Here is a 25785-nt window from a genome sequence, read left to right as displayed (position 1 = left end):
TTCTAGATCAGTGATCCAATTTAGACATCCTAAAATCTGTTCTAGCAATTCTAAAATTCTACCTTAGTATCCAATCAAACACTCACTGACATTTTTGCACTTTTGGTTTCTTAACTACATTTTTATTACAGAAGTACCAAAAGAAAAAGCCTAACAGGCTTGACAACAGTATAAGCCATACTGACATTCCAATTACTTGATACACCTATCTAGAAAATCAATAAATACATATCAACAAAATTTTTACTTAAATACACCAATAGCAGAATAGTGAAGCATTTAAATCTCTTATCCTGTTTTATTATTAAGATAAACCATTTCCCACAAACTCCAAACCAAGAGTTTGCACTATAGTGATACAAGACAAATAAATGTAAACCATAAAAACACAGGAAACATAATAGGCCTTCATTTTAACATTGGGGTACACTGCAATTTCAATGCTTCAGCAAGCTGGTTTCAACATGATTTTCTTCTTTTAACATACCAGCAATGGGAGATGACACATTTTTAAAACTGTCTGCTAAACTTTTTAGAAGTGTCACTGTAGACACTCTTGCCTAATAAGGTATCATTATGGAGTACCCAATGTCAGACCTAATTCATCTTTAAAAAAAAAAAACAAGTATTCCAAGAATCATAAGGTTTTTTTAAAGTTTAAAAGTCTGAATGGCTGATTTCTGAATATTAACAGATATTCAAATTAATGGATAGATAAGCCTCAAAAATACATTTAACTGTACAACATTCAGAGACCAAAAACAGTGAAAGCTCTTATTACTTTCATAAATGCAACAATTAAAAAATAAAAACCACAGTTCAGCCAGTATTTACATCATCAATGTCTTCATCATCAACTCCAATGTCATCAAGTTGGATTTCATCATCATCTCCCAGACTAAAGGTATCTGTTTCATCAAGTTTTGCTAAAAACACAATAACAGCATGCTCTTACAAATGTAAAATCGGTGTTACTAGATTAATTGCCTATTAAAAGAAATAATATTGAAATAATACTAAAACACTGAACTATATAAGAAAATTCTTATAGCAATCTTCGATTCAACAGTCTTGTTCCAAGGAAAATCTTCCTAACTACAAACTACAAACTACATCACAAAGAACAAGTATCACAATGAAACCTCTAGAAGTTCACTGTCAAGTCATTACAATGAAGAATATATGCACTAAAACTTACCCTTGGCATATATAAAGTGACTCTAAGATCATTTAGTTCACCCACCATTGGGTAACTAACCAAATCAGTCCAACACTGGATAGATTTAATAAATCAGTCAGAAAGACTTTCAAATTATGCTTTCTCCTAAGAAACAGAAGTAGGAAAGTACTTACCTGATATCCAAATCTTACTACTATTTCTTAAAAGGGCAATAATTTCATCAGAATTTTCACACTTACACAAATAATAATTTTATAATAAAATGCAATGTAGTATAATAAAATAGCTATCATGTTCAAAATGTGGGTTTGGTGTATTTCCTCTTTTATGTTACTGGAAACTTTCAACCTTTTCAAGCTTACTGCAGTAAGAATATAACACTTTTGTCTTTAAGAAATAAAAGGAATATCTGTTAAAAACACTCTCCACAAAGCTCTGGGACAGTACTATATATACTAAGATAAACAACACCATTTTCTATAAAAATCAGTACCAGTACCATAATTGCCTTGATCAGCTGAAACCAGATACTCTCTTAAAAATTGTTTAAAAGAGTAGAAAAAATGTATTCCTTTAACAAATACTATATACAAGTCTAGAGTCTGTAAACTTTTAAACTCCCTACCAAAAGAACATTTATTAGGAAGAGAATTCATTACTAACTTGTTAATATTCTTAGTATTTAATACATACTTAAACCTATTTCTTTGAGCCCCCTTTTTTGGGGGGGCAAGAATACTGGATGGAGTGGGTTGACATTCCCTTCTCCAGGAGATCTTCCCCATCCAGGGATCGAACCCGGGTCTCCAGCACTGTAGGCAGACGCTTTACCGTCTGAGCCACCAGGGAAGAGCATATATGCAAAAAACATGTAAAAGAAACAGAATTCTAACAAAATTGTTTCACCTGAACATTAACAAGCAAATACTACTGTAACATAGAGAAATGTAGTAACTTTTACATTGATTACCATGTTCGGGAAGTTTCCCATAAGCCATCAGACTTCGAGTTTCATCAGCACTGTACTTTAAAATTACATCAGGTTTGTTACCCTTGGAGAAAAACAACTATCAAAACTGGTTATGCAAAATATCATCAGTTCTCGCATCAATTACTTTCAAATTGAAATAAGAAAAACTTCACTGTTCTATTACAAATTACATTTTCCTTCACCTTCCATCTTCTGTAACAAAAACAAATAAATCCTTGTAAAGAAGTTTCCACGCATGATTAAATAATGTATAGCCTAGAAAAATTATTTATAGAATTCACTAAATCGAAGAAAGAAAAGGAAAAAGGGGGGAGTGTTTTGCAGTGTGGTCCCTGCTCATACTATAACACTAATTCAAACGGAAAGTGGTATTATTACCCAAGAAAATTAATAAACCTTTCTATAACCTAAGGTTCTTAGAATATCTTACCTATTAGAACTGTTTATGGAGTTTTTAAAAGATATCTATATTTTGCTGAAAATTGACAGACCTGAAGTGAAATCCTTTTGTGTTTAAAAAGCTCTTCTGGGTGTTTCTGATGCAAGTATCCCTGAGAATTACTGCCCTACAATGTTCACATTTCTCCGTTTTAAAGAATTTGAGTCATTTAGAGAGGAAAAAAGTCTGAATGCTTACAATTAACCTAGAAAAAACCTACAGAAAGGCAACTGAAAACATCGCAGTGATTGAAGTGCAGTGTAATACAAACTTTTCAAACTGTAATATGCACACGAAACACATAGGCACGGTGTTAAAATTCTGATTTTGACGCAGTAGGTAAGAGATCAGGTAATAATTTGCTATAATACCTCCATATAGTGGTGATGCTGCTAATATCTTTAGATTATGATTTGAGAAGCAAAGGTTTGTAATTATTCTACTCGCAACAGATTAAAATCAGAAGAGCCGCTTGTGGCTATCACTTTTAAAGTTAGTGTTAGTGTTGTTAGTGTTCAGGTGAAACAATTTTGTTAGAATTCTGTTTCTTTTACATGTTTTTTGCATATATGCTCTTCCCTGGTGGCTCAGACGGTAAAGCGTCTGCCTACAGTGCTGGAGACCCGGGTTCGATCCCTGGATGGGGAAGATCTCCTGGAGAAGGGAATGTCAACCCACTCCATCCAGTATTCTTGCCCCCCCAAAAAAGGGGGCTCAAAGAAATTAGGTTTAAGTATGTATTAAATACCCTTAAAGGTATTCATATAATTGTGGTTACACTGTCCATGAAACAGATAATTAAACTGGGAAATCACAATTATTCTATCCATTTGGAGTTTTATGAAGTCAAATTTTTTAAAAGTGGAAATGAAAATGATGCACTTTTAGAGACATTCTAAGTTTTTAGTGATCAAATATAAAAAAAGAAAAAAAATCATCAACAGATGATCCAGCTCATAAAAACAAAGGAAAAAAAATTCAGTATAGTTTCAGAATATAAAACAAACATACAAAAATCAGTTATACTAAAGTATACATATTACCCAAAGAATATATAGACTCCATGTAAATCCTTTAAAATTCAAGTAGCATTTTTTTTTCACAAAGTTATATGGAACCACAAACAATCTAAATAGTCAAAGCAATCTTGAGAGAGAATAAAGCTGGAGACCACATATGTCCTGATTTCAAAACACAGCTGTCAAACAATATCGGACTGGCATTATACCAGTACTGCTGACAGCTGGAACAAAACAGAACTCACAAATAAAATTCTTCCAAGAAAGTCAACTAATACTTATGAAGGGAACCAAGATCACAGTGTAGAAGAGATATTCTCTCTAATAAATAGGACTGGGAAAACAGGATACTTAAATAAAACTGAACACCTTTCTTACACCAAAAACTACCTGAAGTTATCCTGAAATAGATTACAGATTTAAAAACAGACCTGAAACATAAAACTACTGGAAGAGAAAACTGTGAAAAGATTACTGAAGCTGATCTTGGTATTTGCTTTTTGTATACCACACCAAATGCATAAGCAGCAAAAGCAAAAACTAGAAAGCAGAACTACATCACACAAAAAATGCTTTTGCATGGAAAAGGAAATTGTCAACAAAAAGAAGACCATCTATTAGATAGGTAAAATTATTTTCAAATGATATGACCAATAAGGGATTAATGTCCAACATAGATAAATCCTGCCATTTGCAACAACATGGATGAACTTGGACAGCAGTGTGCTAAGAGAAATAAGTGACATAGTGAAAACAAACACCGTATTACCTCAATCATATTTGAAATGAGGACTGTACACAATCTCATCAAAGTTCAGGAAAGCTCTTAATCTCTCCTCTTTGAGAGATCTTAAGATTCTACACAAGCCTGAAATGAAGCCTAAGGAGTGTCAATTTCCTGATGGAGCATTTAAAGGTACACCCCAACATGCACAAAATCTCTAAGCAGAGACTGAGAGGATAAGTAGTTTCTAATGAAATCTCAAACATGAGCTGTCTGCTTAGGTTATAATCAAGTATTCAGTGGCCATACAAAAAAAAAAGATACATACCAAACAATCTTTTTCAGAAATCACTCAACAAACAATGGCAAGAAAAAACCCTGGGAGAAGAAATCTGACTTCCAGTCTCACCACGTTTTATTTGCATTTTTTAGTTTTCAACAGCAACAACAAAAACAAAAACATGAGACACACACAAAAAAAGGAAAAAGTGGTCATATCAAGAAAAAAGTAGTCAATACAAACCATGGCTAGAAAGTCTAGAAGCTAGACTTAACGAAAGACTACATCAGTTAGTATAAGTATATTTAAAGAAGTAAAAGAACCCACACATCAAATATTTTTTTTAACTGTCAGAATATTTTACTAGAGAATCAGATAGATTATTTAAAATAATAAAAACTAACAGAGATGAAAAGTAGAGTGACTGACTTCAAAATCTCTCAATCACTAATAGAACAATCATACAAAAAAATTTACAAGGTAGTAGAAGACTGAAATTTTACAAATCAGAAATTAAGTATTTGTGGAAAACATGACCTGAAAATAGAATAAAGAGAGAGAGTAGTTATTTCACTCAAATTTTAATTAAACACAGTCATGGGTTTAACGCAGAAATCAAATGGATAACAGACTAACAATTTATAGTCCAAACATAGTGGATAACTATCAAGTTCTTTTCTAAGTATTCATATCAGATTTACAACATACACTCAAAGCTACTGAGTCCATGTCTTATCTTTCTGTAAACCTGTAAAAACTTTTTGGAAATTAAAAGGGCGCGACTTATTTAATTCCATCATCTAGAACAATTTAAAAATATTAATTGGGACCCCAGTGTAAAATTACTAAATATTTGTTTTTGATGAGTAAGAACACTAATAAGACACTGTCATATACAACTGTTCTTATTTCAGAAAAGGTAATTTTTAAAAAATATTTAAAAAGCAAAATGGATGGGAGTCCTCTCGTTGTCCAATGGTTAGGACTCAGTGCTCTCATGGCAGTAGCCTGGGTTTAGTCCCTGATTGGGGATCTAAGATCTGACAAGCTGCAGTGCAGCCAAAAAAAAAAACAAAGGAAAATGAATAATTTAGCTTTGAGCAAAATATCACACAATACAAAGATATCTTCCAATTTTACTATGGAACAGTGTAAAAGTCAGCCTGTACCACAACCCCTGAAAACCTAGCACAAATCCTAGAATACAACTGGACTTTCAATAGAGGACAGAATGATGATCTGTAGTATTTATCCAAAATTATAAGAAAATATTTACTGCACATTATACTTAAAATTAAAAAAAAATCTTCCCACAAATACATGTACCTTTGGTCAGCCAAAATCCTATCATCTTAAACATTTCTGGATCTTAATCAATTTTGATGACAGAATGATGAGAATCATAACTAGCTAGAACTGGTTCAAATACCTTTTATTGCATCTTCTACATTAATGACTAACTAAACTCAAAAAACACTGTAAATTTAACTGTAATTGTTACCTGACAGACTCAAAGACCAACCAATATAACATCTGAAGTATTCATCCAAACCCATAAAAGAAAACTTACTGTATATTACATTTAAAATATACAAACAATAATGTGCAATGTTAAGCCATTCCTCCTACAAAAAAATACTATTCAGTCAGTGTGGAAAATGTATCTACTAAGAATCAGGGTAAAACTACAGAATAAGGGGTATGTGTGTGTGTCTGTGAGACAAAGCCTAATTATAAACAGTTACAGTATATTAGGAAAAAATTAAAGTTATGTAGCTCAGTCTGTGTCAAATTTTCTAATTCAGAATATTTAAAATACATAATAATTTGACGTCAACTAAAGATTTTAAAGGGAGAAGGCACTGGCGACCCACTCCAGTACTCTTGCCTAGAAAATCCCATGGACAGAGGAGCCTGGTGGGCTGCCGTCTAGTCTATGGGGTCGCTGAGAGTCAAACACCACTGAGCGTGATTTCACTTTCACTTTTCACTTTCATGCACTGGAGAAGGAGATGGCAACCCACTCCAGTGTTCTTGCCTAGGGAATCCCAGGGACGGGGGAGCCTGGTGGGCTGCCATCTATGAGGTCGCAGAGTCAGACACGAATCATGCGACTTAGCAGCAGCAGCAAAGCCTTTAAAAATTACAAAAGATAGTTCAAAGTTATGTAAATCACTTTTAACTACAAATTGCTCCTGACATTTTTAATTACTTTAAAAACGTAAAAATAAGTCATTACACAAATATAGCAATCTAGTTACCAATCTACATATACTCAGGCCCCAAAACCATTAATTGAAGAAGAATGACTCAAGAGAACAAAACTGTTTTTTATCCCAAAAAATGAGATGAAGGAATTTTTAAACAATATGATCAATATTTCTGACAAAACTACTAAATATGATCTCACATGTTCCAATTTCAAATTTTCCTAATACTATGTGCAGCTGCTTCCCACGAATCAAAATCTTACCAAAGACCATACACTGTATTAGAAATTAGTCTCCTTTAGTCTTAAAAATAGTTCTCCAGTTTCTTTTTTTGATTTTTATGGCTTAAGATTTGTTTTTTTAAGAGTCTAGGCCATTTGTTTCACACACTGTGCAATGTGTGTGTGACACTGAATTTGTCTGTTTCCTCAACAGCATACATTTCTGGCATAAATCCAAAATAGGTGTCACAAATCACTGTTTCTAAATATAATATTCTATTATGAAAGTTATCATGGATCTACTAATTTTATCTATTTATATTGCCATATAAGTCACTACTCTTGAAATCTTTTAAGAATTCATGTAGAAGGAAGGTAATTTTTTTAAGGTAAATTTTGTACTAACATAAAGTACATTTCCATACTTACCTTTTTCTCAATTTTCCTCAGATATGACGTAACCTCTTCACACCATCAAAACACATTGCTTCCAATTGTGTGTTTCCCAACATTTTGATTACCTGAGCATATTCTTAAGAAGGGGAAAAAAGAAAAAGCTGTAAAATACTGTTCAATTTTTCTTAAAATGTAACAGCTGTTATTAAGTTGGTAACTTCACTTTTAGATCAAACCATAATTTTAAAGAAAGCAAAACTTTAAAGTATTATACAAATGTGAGCTGTTTCAAGGTGAAATAAATCAATTTTATCCAAGAAAATGAGAGAATGCTTAATCTCTCAATTTCTATAGTCACTTCCAGCTACATTTATATATTTTATCCTCTTATTTTTAGAGCAAATAAAAACCTACAAAGTCAAGCAGCTAATCCAAGAACATAACTGTTATTTCCATGACAAGCTATCTATTACTAGGAATATTTTAGTTATTTACTAATTTGAGTAAATCAGTTCAGTCTTGATCTTCATGACTGCATATTCTACCTTTTGACATCAAAGTGGCTTATTTCAGACTGCACATTAAATACTGATTTATCAATCTCTCATACCAAATATTAGCCAAATCTTGGCTCTCTTTTCCCTCATTAACTTTAGTGATAAAAAACAGTAGATTAACTATTAACAAACTTTTCCTTGAGAACATATTAATGATTAGCCTAGTTCTTAAAAAACAAAAATGACATTTCAAGATAAAATGTCAAATGTTTAAAAACAATTATGTCTAAGAGTAGTCAAGAAGCCACCTGTTAACTATTGTCACTTGAAAACACTGACATAAGCATTAGGCAGTAGGCTGCTGCTGGTAAGTCGCTTCAGTCGTGTCTGACTCTGTGCGACCCCATAGATGGCAGCCCACCAGGCTCCACCATCCCTGAGATTCTCCAGGCGAGAACACTGGAGTGGGTTGCCATCTCTTTCTCCAATGCATGAAAGTGAAAAGTGAAAGTGAAGTCGCTCAGTAGTGTCCGACTCTCATCAACCCCATGGACTGCAGCCCACCAGGCTCCTCCGTCCACAGGATTTTCCAGGCAAGAGTACTGGGGTGGGTTGCCATTGCTTTCTCTGTTAGCCAGTATGGGATAATCTCTTCTCGACTTAAATGACAAAAGCGGGCATCAGAGTAAAGAGAAAGAAACAGATAATATAAAGCCTGTAAACTATTAATTTTTTTTTTTTACTAAGGCCTAACATCAAAGTGACAGTGACTGCAGCCACAAAATTAAAAGATAATTGTCCTTGGAAGAAAAGTGATGACAAGTCAAGACAGCATCTTATAAAGCAGAGATATCACTTTGCTGACAAAGGTCTGTATATTCAAAGCTAGTTTTTCCAGTGTGGATGTGACACTTAGGTCATAAAGAAGGCTGGCCCCTGAAGAAGTGAAGCTTCAAACTATGGTGTTGGAGAAGACTTTTGAGAGTCCACTGGACTGCAATGAGATCAAACCAGTCAATCCTAAGGGAAATTAACCCTGAATATTCATAGCAAGGACTGCTGCTGAAGCTGAAGCTCAACAGTTTGGCCACCTGACACAAAGAGCTAATTCACTGGAAAAGATACTGATTCTGGGAAAGATTGAGGGCAAAAGATAAGGGGACAACAGAGGATGAGATGGTTGGATGGTATCATGGATTCAACGGACATAAGTTTGAGCAAACTCGGGGAGACCGAGAAGGACAGGGAAGCCTGGCATTCTGAAGTTCATGCAGTCACAAAGAGTCAGACACAACTTTGAGACTGAGTAACAACTCTACCAAAGAGGCCCTAGTCTATTCTGTAATTACCCTGAAAGGTAAATGGGATTTACATGATGGTGAGTCCCCTTTATCATAAGCCAATGAACCTGGCTTACTATTCAGGACTTCTACACAAAAGAAAATAAGAAAGGAAAGAAAAAGATAATTTAAAAATTGGCCTGGAAAACAAACTTCCAATGTAAGGAAAAAATATGAAGACCAAGTACCTGATTTTCTTTAGCTACACAACATGTTTCAAATAGTTAATAAAAATGTTGATTTTTTTTTTTAGTGGCTTGCACTACGCATGAATAACTACACGGCCTTGTTATAAAGTGCTGGAAACTACTGAAACAAATGGACAGATGTGAATGTACCTTATATACTAGATTAACAGTATCAAATAGAATTTTTCAATTAAGAGAAAATGATACATCTGAATTGAACAATATGTTAATTTCAATTCATTTCAACATACACATATGGCTAGTGGCTATCCTAGAAAACAGGTTTCCCCAATGGCTCAACCATAAACAATCCACCTGCAAATGCAAGAGACAAAGAAGAGGCTTGACCTCCAGCTCAGGATGATCCCCTGGGGAAGGAAATGACAACACACTTCAGTAGCCCTTTCCTGGAGAATCCCATGGACAGAGGAGCCTGGTGGGCTGCAGTCCATGAGGTCACAAATGAGTCGTACATGAGTAAGTACAAGTAATGATGCTAGAAAACAGTACTTACTAGGTAACAGTATAATTTTAAGGTTAAATTTCTTGTGACCATTCTGCTGTGGTTTAAGAATGAAGACAAGAGAAAGTCTTCATTCTTAGGAGATGAAGTATTTAGGGCTAAAGTACTAATTGCATATAACTAGATCTGCCAATTCATGTCAATGTATGGCAAAAACCACTACAATATTGTAAAGTAATTAGCCTCCAACTAATAAAAGTAAATGGGGAAAAAAAGAAAATTTAAAACGTTAGGGGAAAACATACATGTACAGAAAGTAAGTACAAGAAGAAAATATTAAAAATTAGTGAATCTAGGTAAAAAACATGGGATTTTGTTGTATTTATATTTCAACTTTTCAGTGGACTTAACTTTTTTTAAGGAAAAAATTAAGTACTTCAGTCACTTATTTTACTCTTATTTTAGTCTGCACTTACTTAAGTAAGAGATAGTCAATTATTCAGTTATTTTATTTAATATGATCATCTGCCAGTGGCACTGGAGTGCTGAGGGTGTGAAGGTCTTAGGATGTATTTCTCATAGTGTACTGAAAAATATAAAACATTACTATTACAAAAGTAGGAAATTTCCAATGTTGGCACCCAGGCTTAGTCTGCTCAAAACCCTAAAATTCACTCTCATTTATATCATCCTTTTCCACATAAAACAAAGAGAACTATGTTTGCAGAAATGCCACCAATTTCCATCAGAAATAGTTTAAAATGAATTATTTAATGCAGAAATTCTGGAGAAATGTAGGGGACTATAAATGGGGAAAAGCTGGATGTGAGGGGCTTCTGTAGTAGCTTAGTAGTAGAGAATCCACCTGCCAATACAGGAGACACAGGTTTGATCCATGGTCCCAGAAGATCCCACATGCCTCAGAACAACTAAGCCTCTATGCCACAGCTATTGAACCTGTGCTCTACAGCCTGGAAGCTGCAACTATTGAGCCCATGTGCTACAACTACTGAAGCCTAGGCACCCCCAGAGCCTGTGCTCTGCAACTGGAAAGACCACCACAGTGAGAAACCCATGTGAAACTACTGCAACTACAAAGTAGCCCCTGCTCTCCACAGCTAGAGAAAAGCCTGTGAACAGTAAAAAAAGACCCAGCACAGCAAAAAATATAAAAGTAGATAAAAATATTTTTTAAAAAAACAAGATATGAGTCAACTCCTCAGGATTATGACTAAGATCCATTTCAGATTAAAGTCTGAAATTCACGTTATCAAAAAAGGTATTAATAACTTCAGAATTCTTAGCCTGTCCATCTTCTTTAAAGACTCTCTTTTTTCAGATTCATTCTCATTCTTACCCTGCGCCTGTTTTTACCTCCCTTACCTAACTGATTTAAAAGGTGAATAAAAAATTAAGTAGACTAATCTGCATTTTACAAACTAAACTATAAAACAAGCTAGAATAGGACTTTAAGCTTTATAAAATACAGAAAAACAAAAATATTATCATTTAAATAGCAGTACAATATTAACAGAACTTGAAATACAATTTCTAAAATTTAACCTAATTTGGTTACTCATTGGTTTACAAATTGCCAAAGATTTTCTTTTTAAATCCCTTACCAAATAAATACATTATTAACTACATAACCGATTACCAGAGATAACCATTAACACTTTATTATCCATGTTTTCCAATTAAAACTGGATTCCACACATTCTCTTCCCAATTTATTTTCAAATCAATAAACCAAGAGTAGTCCATATATTTGGAAAGGAATGTAAAATTTAAAATCATATGTAAGAATATTTGGCATGATAGGTAGCAGTCAGTCTGAAAGTCCTACAGAGGGAAGAGGGGAGTTATCCAAGGATGGAGTGTATAAGAAAATAACATTAACAAAAATGCATTGGATATGTATTAAGTGCCAAGCTGTAGTAATTCAACGTGCATAAAATAAACAGTATTCTGTTTAGAACATACAATCTAACATGGGCACCTGAAACTTCATTATTAGAAATAGAGGAGGAAACAAGGTATGTACGAAAATGCACCTTTATTTGTAAGCTAACCATGAATTACACAGACTAGAAAAAACCAGTAGAAGTATTTTGTAATTTACCTAACACATTGTTAAAAGAAAATCCCTAGAATTTCCCTGAAATCAGAAGTAAAACATTTGCTAAATAAAGGCTGTGTCAGTTGGTTCGGTGACTCAAGAGATCACTGATCTCAAAACGACAAATAAAGAAATGTGACGAAATATCCCAAACCCTAAGCAAGCTGTGAGTGTCAGGAAGGAATAAAGAAGTGAGATTTGTTGTGGAACGTGAAATGTGGTCCTATCCTGAAGGAGATATTTTCACTGTTTGCAGTCACGGTTTCTCCAGGAGGCATTACAAGGATATTAATAATGACACAACTCAGGTCTCTTTCAAAAAGGTGGATTTAAGGAATGATTGTCCAAGAGCTCTCTGTCAAACCTGTTCATTTGTGAACTGCCTCAGAATAAAAAGGAGTAGAAATACATGATGCCAGAATCCATTTTATGAGAAAACTAGGCTGAATACGTTGGTAAATCCATGCCTTGTAAGAATATTAAGGTTTGTGACAGGTAGAAGAAAGTAAACTGGCAGAGATAACCTAAACATATAACAAGGTTTCACCTTCATGTTTGCAAAGAAGCAGTATTTTCACCAGCAGTGAACTGTCCACAAAGAAAAGTATGTAAAAATATTTAATCGCCCCCAAACAATCAGTGTTTCCTAAAGAATTGCTTGCTAACAGAGGGTCCTGGGAAGGAATGAAGGTGGGGAAGGCAAAGCCTGTTAATTTTTAGCCTTCAGTGCAGTTAATACTAACACGCCTATAGTTAAATTGCCATGAACCCTAGAACAAATTGAACTTTCCTTCTAAACTAGACAAGAATGGAGGAAACTATACCACTATGTGAATAAACCCAGAGGAACCAGGAGCAGCTTCCTAGCTCCTATGTGGACTGCACAGTCCCGCTCAAAGACATCACCCAACTACAAGAAGAAGAACTACTATTTGGACGGCTGAGCAAACCATGGTACCGGGAAACCAAAGGACTACCTTTATGCTTCGGCACAGGTGTAAGGGCAGGCTCACTGTTTCCAAGAAGCTTACAGTGCTGGTGCTGCTGCCGCTGCTAGGTAATCCTCCGAGGCTGCCAGGTAATCCTCTGAGGTGTCTAAAGAACTCAGAAGTTACTCTGAATTGAAAACTCTGGAGAGATCAGCACGAGGCCACGATCAGCGGCAGCAAAATGGCGACCCACCTGCCGTCAAGGGGATAACGTCACTTTCTCCTCTTCTGACTCTATTGCCCTAACCCCCAAGCACAGTCTCTTTCACCGTACAGCGCACGCGTAGCTCAGACCAACTTACTTCCCGGCACTCAACAAAGTGAGACAAGCTGTGACAGATTCCAGTAAAAATGGGATACGTTACCGGAGAACACCGCACACAGCTTGAAAGAAGACGACTACGTGGCGTAGCCCGACTACGTTGCGTGGCCTGACAACGTTGTAGCATAGGCTGACTACACTGTCCTGCTTATAAACCGGTTGGGCTAACTCATGCTACTGAATAGAGGTCAGCTACTTTGTAGTAAGTGGTTTTTCCTGATGATTTCTTCATGTAAATTTTATCTATTGTCTTCCTTCTTGGAAAAATAAATTCCATCATGATGCTTCTGTAAGAAATCTGTGCAGTAATACAAGTGGTGGAGGAATTAAGGAGAAAGAGTATATATCTCTCAAAGGGCCTGAACAAAAGTCCTTAGGTTTGGGAGACAGGAACATCTTGAGTTTCAGTACAGATCCCTCCCTTGAAAATGTTTAGGTACACCAAGTTAGGGATTATTGGTAGTACAGGGGTAGAGTAACAAGACAGCGTATCCAGTGTCAGCATGGTAGAATAAAGTTTAAAGTTGATGTTAAAAAACTTTCTCTTCAGAAATAAAATGTTAAGGACTATTTTTTACAGTGATGAAAGACATTTTCACATGTTTAAGTATGAGGGAACGCTTTGACTTACCTATGATTTTGCTTGAACTTTATGCTAAGACACCCTATCTTTTGACCTATCAAATATTGTACATCTGCTTAACCACCAAAGAAAGGTCACTCTTTATCCACTTAAATGAAGAAATCAAATTCTACTGCAGTCGTCCAGCAGCAGTGTACCATCTGGAAAACTCAGGATGGGAAAAACAAAATGAACCATCCTGTACTTTGGATCATAGGTTCCTAGACAGTTAATATGAATATTTAAGTAAGAATTTTAACGAGCTCATATTCTTGCATAGAAAAACACTAAAATCGTTTGCAATATCACATTTTTCTGATTAACAGTAGTCTTTTTTCAAGATTTATGTTTCACTACATGTATTTTCCACTTTAAAGAAATTTGTATATGTACTGGCTCCTCTTCTATATCTTCAGAGCACTCCTCTCAAAATTGTCTAAAAGGTCATTTTCCAGGTTATGGTCCTCAATTTTGCTCAAATAAATTTTTTCTATTTTTACTATATAGTGATTAATTTCATCAACAATAATAAAATTTTCGTCAAATTCTTTTTTTTTTTTTTGCTTTAGTGGTAAAACTAAAGTACTAATTGTACTGCAAGTTAGTCTCCTACTTAATCATCACATATGATCAATGAGCCAACATAGTAAGGAATGACTTTGGTACAACTTAGGAGAAACCAGGCCTTCCCTGGTAGCTCAGCTGGTAAAGAATCCTCCTGCAATGCAGGAGACCCCAGTTTGATTTCTGGGTTGGGGAGAACACCTGGCGTGGCAATCCATCACAATATTCCTGGGCTTCTTTGGTGGCTCAGATGATAAAGAATCCACCTGCAATTGCAGGAGACCTGGGTTCAATCCCTGGGTTGGGGAGATCCCTTGAAAAGGACATGGCAATCCACTCCAGTATTCTTGCTTGGAGAATCCCCATACACAGAGGAACTTGCTGGGCTACAGTCCATGGGGTCGCAAAGAGTCAGATGCGACTGAGCAATTAAGCATACCAGAAACCAAAATTTATTTTTTTCCATTTATTTTTATTAGTTGGAGGCTAATTACTTTACAATATTCTAGTGGTGTGAATCAGCCATGGATGTAAATCCAAAATTGATTTTTTAAAAAGATGCTTGAATAAAATTAACACACAGAAATCCCTTGCATTCCTATACACTAACAATGAGAAAACAGAAAGAGAAATTAAGGAAACAATACCATTCACCATTGCAACAAAAAGAATAAAATACTTAGGAGTATATCTACCTAAAGAAACAAATGACCTATACATAGAAAACTATAAAACACTGATGAAAGAAATCAAAGAGGACACAAACAGATGGAGAAATATACCATGTTCATGGATTGGAAGAATCAATATTGTCAAAATGACTATGCTACCCAAAGCAATCTATAGATTCAATGCAATCCCTATTAAGCTACCAACAGTATTTTTCACAGAACTAGAAAAAATATTTCACAATTTGTATGGAAATACAAAAAACCTCGAATAGCCAAAGTAATCTGAGAAAGAAGAATGGAACTGGAGGAATCAACCTGCCTGACTTCAGACTATACTACAAAGCACAGTCATCAAGACAGTATGAACCTAATGGACAACTTTATCTTTGACAAGGAGGCAAGGATATACAATGGAAAAAAGACAACTTCTTTAACAAGTGGTGCTGGGAAAACTGGTCAACCACTTGTAAAAGAATGAAACTAGAACACTTTCTAACACCATACACAAAAATAAACTCAAAATGGATTAAAGATCTAAATGTAAGACCAGAAACTATAAAACTCCTAGAGGAGAACATAGGCAAAACACTCTCTGACATAAATCACAGCAAGATCCTCTATGACCCACCTCCCAGAATATTGGAAATAAAAGCAAAAACTAAACAAATGGGACCTAATGAAACTTAAAAGCTTTTGCACTACAAAGGAAACTATAAGTAAGGTGAAAAGACAGCCCTCAGATTGGGAGAAAATAATAGCAAATGAAGAAACAGACAAAGGATTAATCTCGAAAATATACAAGCAACTCCTGCAGCTCAATTCCAGAAAAATAAATGACCCAATCAAAAAATGGGCCAAAGAACTAAACAGACATTTCTCCAAAGAAGACATACAGATGGCTAACAAACACATGAAAAGATGCTCAACATCACTCATTATCAGAGAAATGCAAATCAAACCACAATGAGGTACCATTACACACCAGTCAGGATGGCTGCTATCCAAAAGTCTACAAGCAATAAATGCTGGAGAGTGTGTGGAGAAAAGGGAACCCTCTTACACTGTTGGTGGGAATGCAAACTAGTACAGCCGCTATGGAGAACAGTGTGGAGATTTCTTAAAAAACTGGAAATAGAACTGCCATATGACCCAGCAATCCCACTTCTGGGCATACACACTGAGGAAACCAGATCTGAAAGAGACACATGCACCCCAATGTTCATCGCAGCACTGTTTATAATAGCCAGGACGTGGAAGCAACCTAGATGCCTATCAGCAGATGAATGTATAAGGAAGCTGTGGTACATATACACCATGGAATATCACTCAGCCATTAAAAAGAATTCATTTGAATCAATTCTAATGAGATGGATGAAATGGGAGCCCACTATACAGAGTGAAGTAAGCCAGAAAGATAAAGACCAATACAGTGTACTAACACATATATATGGAATTTAGAAAGATGGTAATGATAACCCTATATGCAAAACAGAAAAAGAGACACAGATGTACAGAACAGACTTTTGGATTCTGTGGGAGAAGGCGAGGGTGGGATGCTTTGAGGGAAAAGCATCGAAACATGTATATTATCTATGGTGAAACAGAACACCAGCCCAGGGTGGATGCATGAGGCAAGTGCTCAGGCCTGGTGCACTGGGAAGACCCAGAGGGATCAGGTAGAGAGGGAGCGGGGAGAGGGGATTGGGATGGGGAATACATGTAAATCCATGGCTGATTCATGTCAATGTATGACAAAAACCACTACAATATTGTAAAGTAATTAGCCTCCAACTAATAAAAATAAATGAAAAAAAAATAATAGTAATATAGAAGTGCCTTTTTCCTGAGTATCTCCTTCAAAGTTATGTTTTAACTTTTTACTGAAATATATTATTTTGTTGTTGATCAGTTGCTCAGTCATGACTGACTCTTTGCAACCCCATGGACTGCAGCATGCCAGGCTCACTGTCCTTTACCATCTCTGGAAGCTTTGTCAAACTCATGCCCATTGGTGATGCCACCAACCATCTCATCCTCTTTTGTCCCCTTCTCCCCCTGCCTTCAATCTTTCCTAGCATCAGGGTCTTTTCTAATGAGTCAGTTCTTCACATCAGGTTGCCAAAGTATTGGAACTTCAGCTTTAGCATCAGTCTCTCCAGTGAATATTCAGGATTGATTTACTTTAGGATTGACTGAATTGATATCCTTGTTGTCCAAGGTATTAGCAAAAGTCTTCAGCACCACAGCTGAAAAGCATCATTTCTTTGGTGCTCAGCTTTCTTTATGGTCCAAGTCTCACATCCATACATGACTACTGAAAAAACCATGACTCTGACTCTATGGAATATATTTATATGAATTATACCTGGCTATGTACACAAATCACTGCTTTGGCATTGTCTTGGAAAACCTAATCCATTCTTTCACAAATGAGGTAGAGCTAGCTAATGTAATCAGAAGACATAAAGTTGTTTTTAATGGTTATGGTGGGCAATTGTCGTCAGTATTTGTTTTGAGACAGGTGTTTGAGTGTTTGTTTTCTAGACTGGTCTAGAGTTAGTGCTGAAACTGAGCATAACTGGGACTCCTGTTGCTATAGAGCTGGAATAGGACAGTTGCTGAACAGATTTCATTGTGGAAGAGAAGGCATTGTGAATGTGACTGCTGCCTCCTTAAGCTATCTACTGTTTTCTTTGTGTATCTATTAATGTGTCATAATATAAAAGTCACACATTATAAGAAAACAGTTCTATATATTTAGTAACATTACAGAGCAATAAAACTTTTCCATCTTTAAGTATTATTATTTGTGTTATCACAAAACTCTTTTTGGTCATATTTGTTGTCAGTCTTAGTTCCCACTCCCTTTATATTTTACTTTACTAGATATTAACTTATCAATTATGTGGTTTATTAATATTTTCCTAATTTCATAGATTGTCTTTTTGCTGATTGATCACAAACTTTATGGACAGGAGTTTTTTAGTTTTATATAGTCCCACTTGGAATTTTTGTTGTCTGTGCTTCTGATATCCAAAAAGACATTCCCAAGACCAATATGAAGAAGTTGTTACTAAGTTTTTACTAAGTTTTCTTCTAGGAGTTTCATAGTTTTATGTATCACATTTAAATCTCTAGTCAAACATGACTTGATTTTCGTAAGTGGCGTAAGAAACTTTCATTCTTTTGAAGTTTACATATCCCAGTTTTCCCAGCACCATTATCAAAGACTCTCATTGCCTACACTATGTATTTTCAGTGCCTTTGATATGTGTTACTTCCCCATAAACACTTGAGCATTTTCTGTACTCACTGTTCTATATTCTAATGATGTATGAATCTATTTATATACCAATACCATATTTTTTTAAGTACAGTAGCTTCCAGTATAGTTTGAAATCAGAAGAGTGAATCTCCTTGCTTTATTCCTTACTTTTCCCCTTCAAATTGCTCTGGCTTTTGGAAACTGTGTGTGTGTTTTTCCACTGATTTAAGCCACAGTAGTTCTATGTCTTGCTATGCCATCAGGGTAATTCTAGCCTCAAAAATCTGTTTGGAAGCTTCTTCTTCAAGCTTTTGGAAAAACTGGAAAACTATTGGCATTAATTATGCTTCAAAAGTTTGGCAAAATTTACCCATGAAGACACTGGTCCTACATCTTTCTTTATTGGGAAATTTTTATTAGTGACTCTATCTCTTGATTCTGTAAGTGTCTGTTCAGATTATATGTTTCATTGACATTTCAGTCTTTATAGGTTGTATTTTTTTCTTTTCTTTTTTTTTTTACTGAAATATAATTTTACCATGTTGTGTTAGCCTCTGCTATACAACATTATCAATTAGGCCTGTGTATAAATTTATTCTATCCCTCTTTATCCTTCCTCACCACTCCCATCCCATCCCTCCAGTTCATCACAGAGCACCAGGCTGGGCTCTCTGTGCTATTCAGCAGTTTCCCACTAGCAATCTGTTTTACACAGAGTAGTGTGTATACGTCCGTGCTACTCTCTCCATTTATCCCACTCTCTCCTTACCCTGCAGTGTCCATGGGTCCATCCTCTACATCTGTGTCTCTATTCCTGCTCTGAAAATAGGTTCATCTGTAGCACTGTTCTAGATTCAACATAGTTTTGTTAATACACAATATTTCTTTCCTCTTTCCAATACACAATAAGTAAAACAGACCTATTTCACTCTGTATGACAGACTCTAGGTTCATCCAGATCTCAAGAAATGACCCAATATCACTTCTTTTTGCAACCTACTCTATGGGCAGAGAAGTCTGGCAGGCCACAGTCTACCAGGTCACACAAGAGTCTGAACATGATTTAGAGAATAAACAACAATAAACAATGTTTCATTATGGGGCTTCCCAGGTGTCTCAGTGGTAAAAGAATCTGCCTATCAACATATGAGAGGTATCCCCGAGTTTAATCCCTGGGTCTGGAAGATCTCCTGGAGTAGGAAATAGCAACCCACTCCATTTCTAGCTATTCTTTCCTGAGAAATCCCATGGACAGAGAAGCCTGGCAGGTTACAGTTCACAAGGTCACAAAGAGTCAGGCATGACTCAGTGGCTAAAACAATAGCAGTGTTCCATTATGTACACATACCACATGTATATTTGCACCAGCAATGCACCAGTATATGAACTTCTTCAGATTTTGATGAACATTTATTTTGTTTTGTGCCTGCATTTTAAAATTAATAACTATAGGACAGATTACAGAGTAGAAGGACACTGAGATCACCTCCCCCAATAACACATCAAGAATATACCTAAATGTGAAATAGTTCTCTTGAAATGAGCCGGAAGACTGGCATAAAGTCTCTTGTACAACCAGCACTATACAATAAAATCACAGAGTCTGATAGAAAGGGAAAAAATCCATCTGGTGACAATACGCACCCTTACCAAGAGACCCAGAGGAAGAGGTAGATATCATAGGCTTAGGGATCACCCCTTGAGAGTGAGGGGTTTGAGCCACATATTAGGCATTGCATTCCTGGGGTCAAAACTAGGAAGATGAGTCCTTTACTGGTTTGAAACAGTGTGGCCTGCTGCAGGGATGTAAGAATTCAGGACTCCACAAATGACTAGGACAAGCACATAGCTGATTCCTCCCATACACAGTGTGGGGAGCAGGAGATAAAACTGCCTAGGAGTACACTGTCTTGCAAGGACATACTAGGATTCACCTCAGCCCATATCAAGCCTGATGTAGCCCTTCCTTGCCCCAGCAATTCTCCCAAGCAAGACACAGGCTGCCACTGTCAATCAGAGTGTGCACACATAAAGGAAATAGAGCCATCTCCAACCTGACCTCTTTCTTATAAGGGTGGAAACAGCCAGTATAACCATGCCAATCCCTGTCCACATTAAGGAGGACTGAAACTATACCTCCAGAGCGAAGGTTGACATTGCTGAAAGAGGAAAACAATTTCAACAGTGTGATACAAGTGATACAAACACTGTATCACCACTGGAACCTCTAACCAGTGCATGCACACTTGGGTGAAAAGTAAAATAATTACAGAAGTGCTGCCCACATCCTCAGGCTCCTGCCACTATGGCAACTGAAGGGCATGAAGACCCCAGTGTCAACGACTCCCAACAGTTGCTATTTTTTTAGGGTGTTGTGTATTCTAAAATATATTGTATTGTTCTTCAATCACTCAATCATATCTAACTTTTTGAGACTTCATGGACTGAAGCACACCAGGTCTCCCTGTCCTTCACTATTTCCCAGGGTTTGCTCAAATTCTTGTCCATTGAGTGTGTGATGCCATCCAGTCATCTCATCCTTTGTTGCCCCCTGCTCCTTTTGCCTTCAATATTCCCCAGCATCAGGGTCTTTTCCATTGACTTGGCTCTCCACATCAGGTGGCCAAAGTATTGGAGCTTCAGCTTCAAACTCAGTCCTTCCAATGAATATTCAGGACTGATTTCCTTTAGGATTGACTGGTTTGATCTTCTTGTTGAATAATGTACTCTCAAGAGTCTTCACCAACACCACAGTTCAAAAGCATCAATTATTTGGTGTTCACCCTTTTTTATGATTTAACTATAACATCTGTACATGACTACTGAAAAAACCATAGCTTTGACTATATGAAAATTTGTTGGCAAAGTAATGTCTCTGCTTTTTAATATACCGTCTAGGATTGTCATAGCTTTTCTTCCAAGGAGCAAGTGTCTTTTAATTTCATGGCTGCAGAAAGCAACCACAGTGGTTTTGGAACCTAAGAAAATAAAACTTGCCACTGTTTCCATTTTTCCCCATCTGTTTGCCATAAAGTGATAAGACTGGATGCCATGATCTTAGTTTTTTGAATGCTGAGTTTTAAGACAACTTTCTCACTGTCCTCTTTTTACCTTCAAGACACTTTTTAGTTTCTCTTCGCTTTCTGCTATTAGAATAGTATCAGCTGCATATCTGAGGTTATTGATATTTCTCCCGGCAATCTTGATTCCTGCTTGTTTCTCGTCCAGGCTGGAATTTTGCATGATGTACCCTGTATATGTTTTAAAAAAAAAAAAAAAAGCAGGGTGACAATATAGCCTCCTTATACACCTTTCCTATTTTTGAATGAGTCCATTGTCCCATGTCCAATTCTAACTGTCATTTCTTGACTTGCCATACAGATTTCTCAGGAGATAGATAAGGTGGTCTGGTATTCCCATGTCTTCAACAATTTTCTACAGTTTTTTATGATCCACTAAATGAAAGCTTTTAGCATAGTCAATGAAGCAGAAGTAGATTTTTTTCTGGAATTTTCTTGCTTTTTCTATGATCCAACAGATGTTGGCAATTTGATCTCTGGTTCCTCTGCCTTTTCTAAATCCTGTTTGAACGTCTGGAAGTTCTCAGCTCATGCACTTTTGAAACTGAGCTTGAATGATTTTGAGTATTACCTGGCTAGCATGTGAAATGAGCACAATTGTATGGTAGTTTAAACATTCTTTGGCATTAGCCTGCTTTGGGATTTGTATGAAAATTCACCTTTTCCAGTTCTGTGACCATTGCTGAGTTTTTCAAATTTGTTGGCATATTGAGCAGAACACTATAACAGCACCATTTTAAAATGACTCTGCAATATAGAAAATTAGAGAAGATATTTGCAAGTCATATATACAATAAGAGACATTCAAAATATAACATGTAAAAAACTGATACAATTTAAACAGAGACAAAAAAATAAAATAAAAAACCAACCTGATTAAAATATGGGCAATGGAGATAGACATTTTTTCAAAGAAGACATACAGATGGCCAACAGCCACATGAAAACATGATCAACATCAGTAATCATCAGAGAAATGCAAATCAAAAGTATAATGAGCTACTTGTTCCTCATGGAAACTAAACTTTTGGTAGTGAGCATGCCTTAACTTATACAGAAATCAAAATATTAGTGTTCACATGAAACCTATAATGTCATAAAGCAATCTTATCTTAATAAATTTAACAACTATGTTCAATGACATAAACTTGATACCAAAAGAATGCTGCACAATTCCACTTACATAACCTTAAAGATACAGACATAAATTGAGACAGTCTGGGACCTGCAACCTTCTAATGCAGTGCTTCAACTATACAAAAGTCTCCTCCAGCAACAAAATATAAACTGTAATACTTAAAATAACTGTGTGCATCCATGAGCAGTTGGGCAAATTAGGGACAACAAGATACAAAATGACCAAAATGAAACTGTCACTTCAGAAGAGTCAGGAGCAAAATCAGGGTCCTACACATACCCTGTACTCAACATCAGCTAAGAGTGTGGGCAGATCACCTAAGCCACCGCTCTGGTTTGACCCTACAAACACGCCTACATACACTGTTTATAAAGCATCAGCTCCCGAATCCTGGGTAACCTGTTGTTTACTCTCCCTCCCTCCTGTTGCAGCAGAGCTCCAATAAAGCCTTGCTTAAATCTGGCCTGTAACCAATTTCTGTTGAATAAGGAGGCCAAGAACCCTGGTAGGTAAGAACATAATGAAATAAAAGAAAATAATAATTGGCAAGGACCAAGTGGATAAAGATGTTAAAAGAATTTAATATAGATTAAAACAGTCCCTTATTCTGATTAGCTGTAATTTAGTGTTGCACAGACTTACCAAAATTTATCCAAGCATACACATATATACACATATGCATTTCACTATCTATGAAACACAACATATGGAAATAAATACTATCTAAGTGAGAAAGAACTAAGGCGATTTGTTTAGAGGTTGCTATGGTAATGCTTTAAAGCCAACCTTACTACTGTTTGGCAGAGATTTAAGCAGAGAGGTAGGAAACAAAAAGAGAAGGTAGGGCATCCTAGGTGAGGGGTTAGGTGAATGTATTTGGCTTCCCTGGTTGGTCCTAAATTGGTGGCAATAGAAAAACTAAGGAAGCAGTCAGTTATTAGTCAAGTACTGACTTTTAAGGCTAATTATCACAGACTTTATTTCGCAAGTGTTATTGTTTGGCACTGCGGCTGATTTTTCAGGATTGGGCACTATCAATTATATATATAATTTTTAAATATAAGAGGAAAAAATAAATTAGATAAATATTCCATTCAGATCTGGAAGGAAGAAATAATTATTACTTCAAATAAACCAAAGATTAAGTAGATTAAAAATAACATAACAGCATAAGACAACAGAACCTGTGACCACGAGCAGCAATCAGTGAGGGAGCTGCAAATCCTGAGAAATCGCTTCAGAACTAACCGCTGAAGAATTGGGACTAGATCCCAACTGAAGTCTGGGCAGCACAGCCCTACCGTCCCAAGTGAAAAAGCCCCACACTTTTTGCTGTGCAAGCAAGTCTGTGTCCCTACCCAAACTGGCCATTCAAGATGCCACAGATAAATTCTGTGGAGTAGGAAAATGCAGCACTTCACAAAAGGAAATCTGTGGCAACTTGGTTTCCAAGTGGATACAGGGAGTGTAGAAGACACGCAGTCACCTAGCTGCTGCCATTATTCTGGTGTCACTGGTGGTGGTAGTGATGGGCAGCTGGATTGCAGTCTGTTTAACTGATTTTGCCCTGAAGGTAGGAGGATAGACCTGAGGCCCATGAATGCTCTGCAAAGGTCTGGGATTCCAGGGCCCTGAGTCTTTCAAGGCCTTCTTTTATCCTGCCTAGCATGGAGGTAGGGTTGTGGCACAGTGTTGGGTTGTGCTGCAGCTGCTGCTAAGTTGCTTCAGTCATGTCCGACTCTGTGTGACTCCATGGATGGCAGTTGACCAGGCTCCCCACCCCGTGGGATTCTCCAGTCAAGAACACTGGAGTGGGTTGCCATTTCCTTCTCCAATTCATGACAGTGAAACGTGAAAGTGAAGTCACTCAGTCGTGTCCGACTCTCAGCAACCCCATGGACTGCAGCCTACCAGGCTCCTTCGTCCATGGGATTTTCCAGGCAAGAGTGCTGGAATAGGTTGCCATTGCCTTCTCTGCTGGGTTGTGCATGCACTGCAATTTGTAGTACTTATTAGGCTCAGTCAACCTCAGCTGGCTATTCAGCAATAAGGAATACACCTGACAATGCAGGCAATGGCAGATTCTATGAGTGGGAAAGACTCTCTGGAGGAGGGCATGGCTACTCTACTCCACTATTTCTTACCTGGGATTTCTTACTTTGGAAATCCCCTGGACAGTGGAGTCTGGAGGGGTACTCCACTGGGTCTCAAAGAGTCCAACAGGAGTGAGCACACAGAGAGTGGTGGAAAATAAAATATTGTTAGGAATGAGTTTTTTAAGGTCGAATCCTATAGAGACAGTGGTATTGGAATGAATAAAATAAAGTTAGAATTTAGAGCAGTGGTCTAAAACTTTAACATGCATAAATAAGAGGTTCCCAGATTCCCTTCTCACAAGTTTTTTCATCCTTCCTTCCTGGGCAAATTCTGCTCCTATCCTTCTAGCGTACATTTTCCAAGGTTTTATGTAAATGAAATCATTTGTTGTATACTCTGCCGGGGGGTGGGGGTGGGCCTCTGAAATCTTCTATGTAGCTTAATTATTTAGATTCAGTGCCTAGTTTAATCTATTGTTCAGTAACATTCCATTGCATGGTGACAGTAAAAGTCGCTCCGTTGTGTCCAACTCTTTGGAACCCAATGAACACTTCACAGAATTCTCCAGGCCAGAATCCTGGAGTGGGTAGCCCTTCTCTTCTCCAGGGGATTTTCCCAGTACAGGGCTTGAACCCAGGTCTCCTGCAGGCAGGTGGATTCTTTACCAGCTAAGCCACCAGGAAAGCGAGCCATTGCATATGTGTACCAATTTATTTAGACTTTCATATGTTGAGAATTTGCAACATAACCATGAGCACTCCCCACACATGCCAGTAATATTTGTTTGCAGTGTTCCTCACAACTGAACAAGTGAGCCTAAATAAATGACCACCTCCGCTACCTTGTGTCATGGCAGAAATTAGACACTGAAGATGAAGGAAAGTTACACTGCTCAAAATAGCCTGGAGATAAAAGTCCCCTCCGGATCATCCCCAATATTCTATGCAAAACAAAGAACTCTCTCACCAAA

The 25785-nt window shown here is 36.7% G+C and overlaps 1 pseudogene; it reads right to left on the bottom strand.

Moving 5' to 3' along the window:
• Positions 1-819: 819 nt before the first annotated feature.
• Positions 820-20657, bottom strand: LOC122436410 (annotated as a pseudogene).
• Between the last annotated feature and the right edge of the window lie 5128 nt (positions 20658-25785).

Source organism: Cervus canadensis, chromosome Y, assembly GCF_019320065.1.
Source record: "Cervus canadensis isolate Bull #8, Minnesota chromosome Y, ASM1932006v1, whole genome shotgun sequence".
NCBI lineage: Eukaryota > Metazoa > Chordata > Mammalia > Artiodactyla > Cervidae > Cervus > Cervus canadensis.
This window is presented reverse-complemented; position numbering and strand designations above follow the sequence as displayed.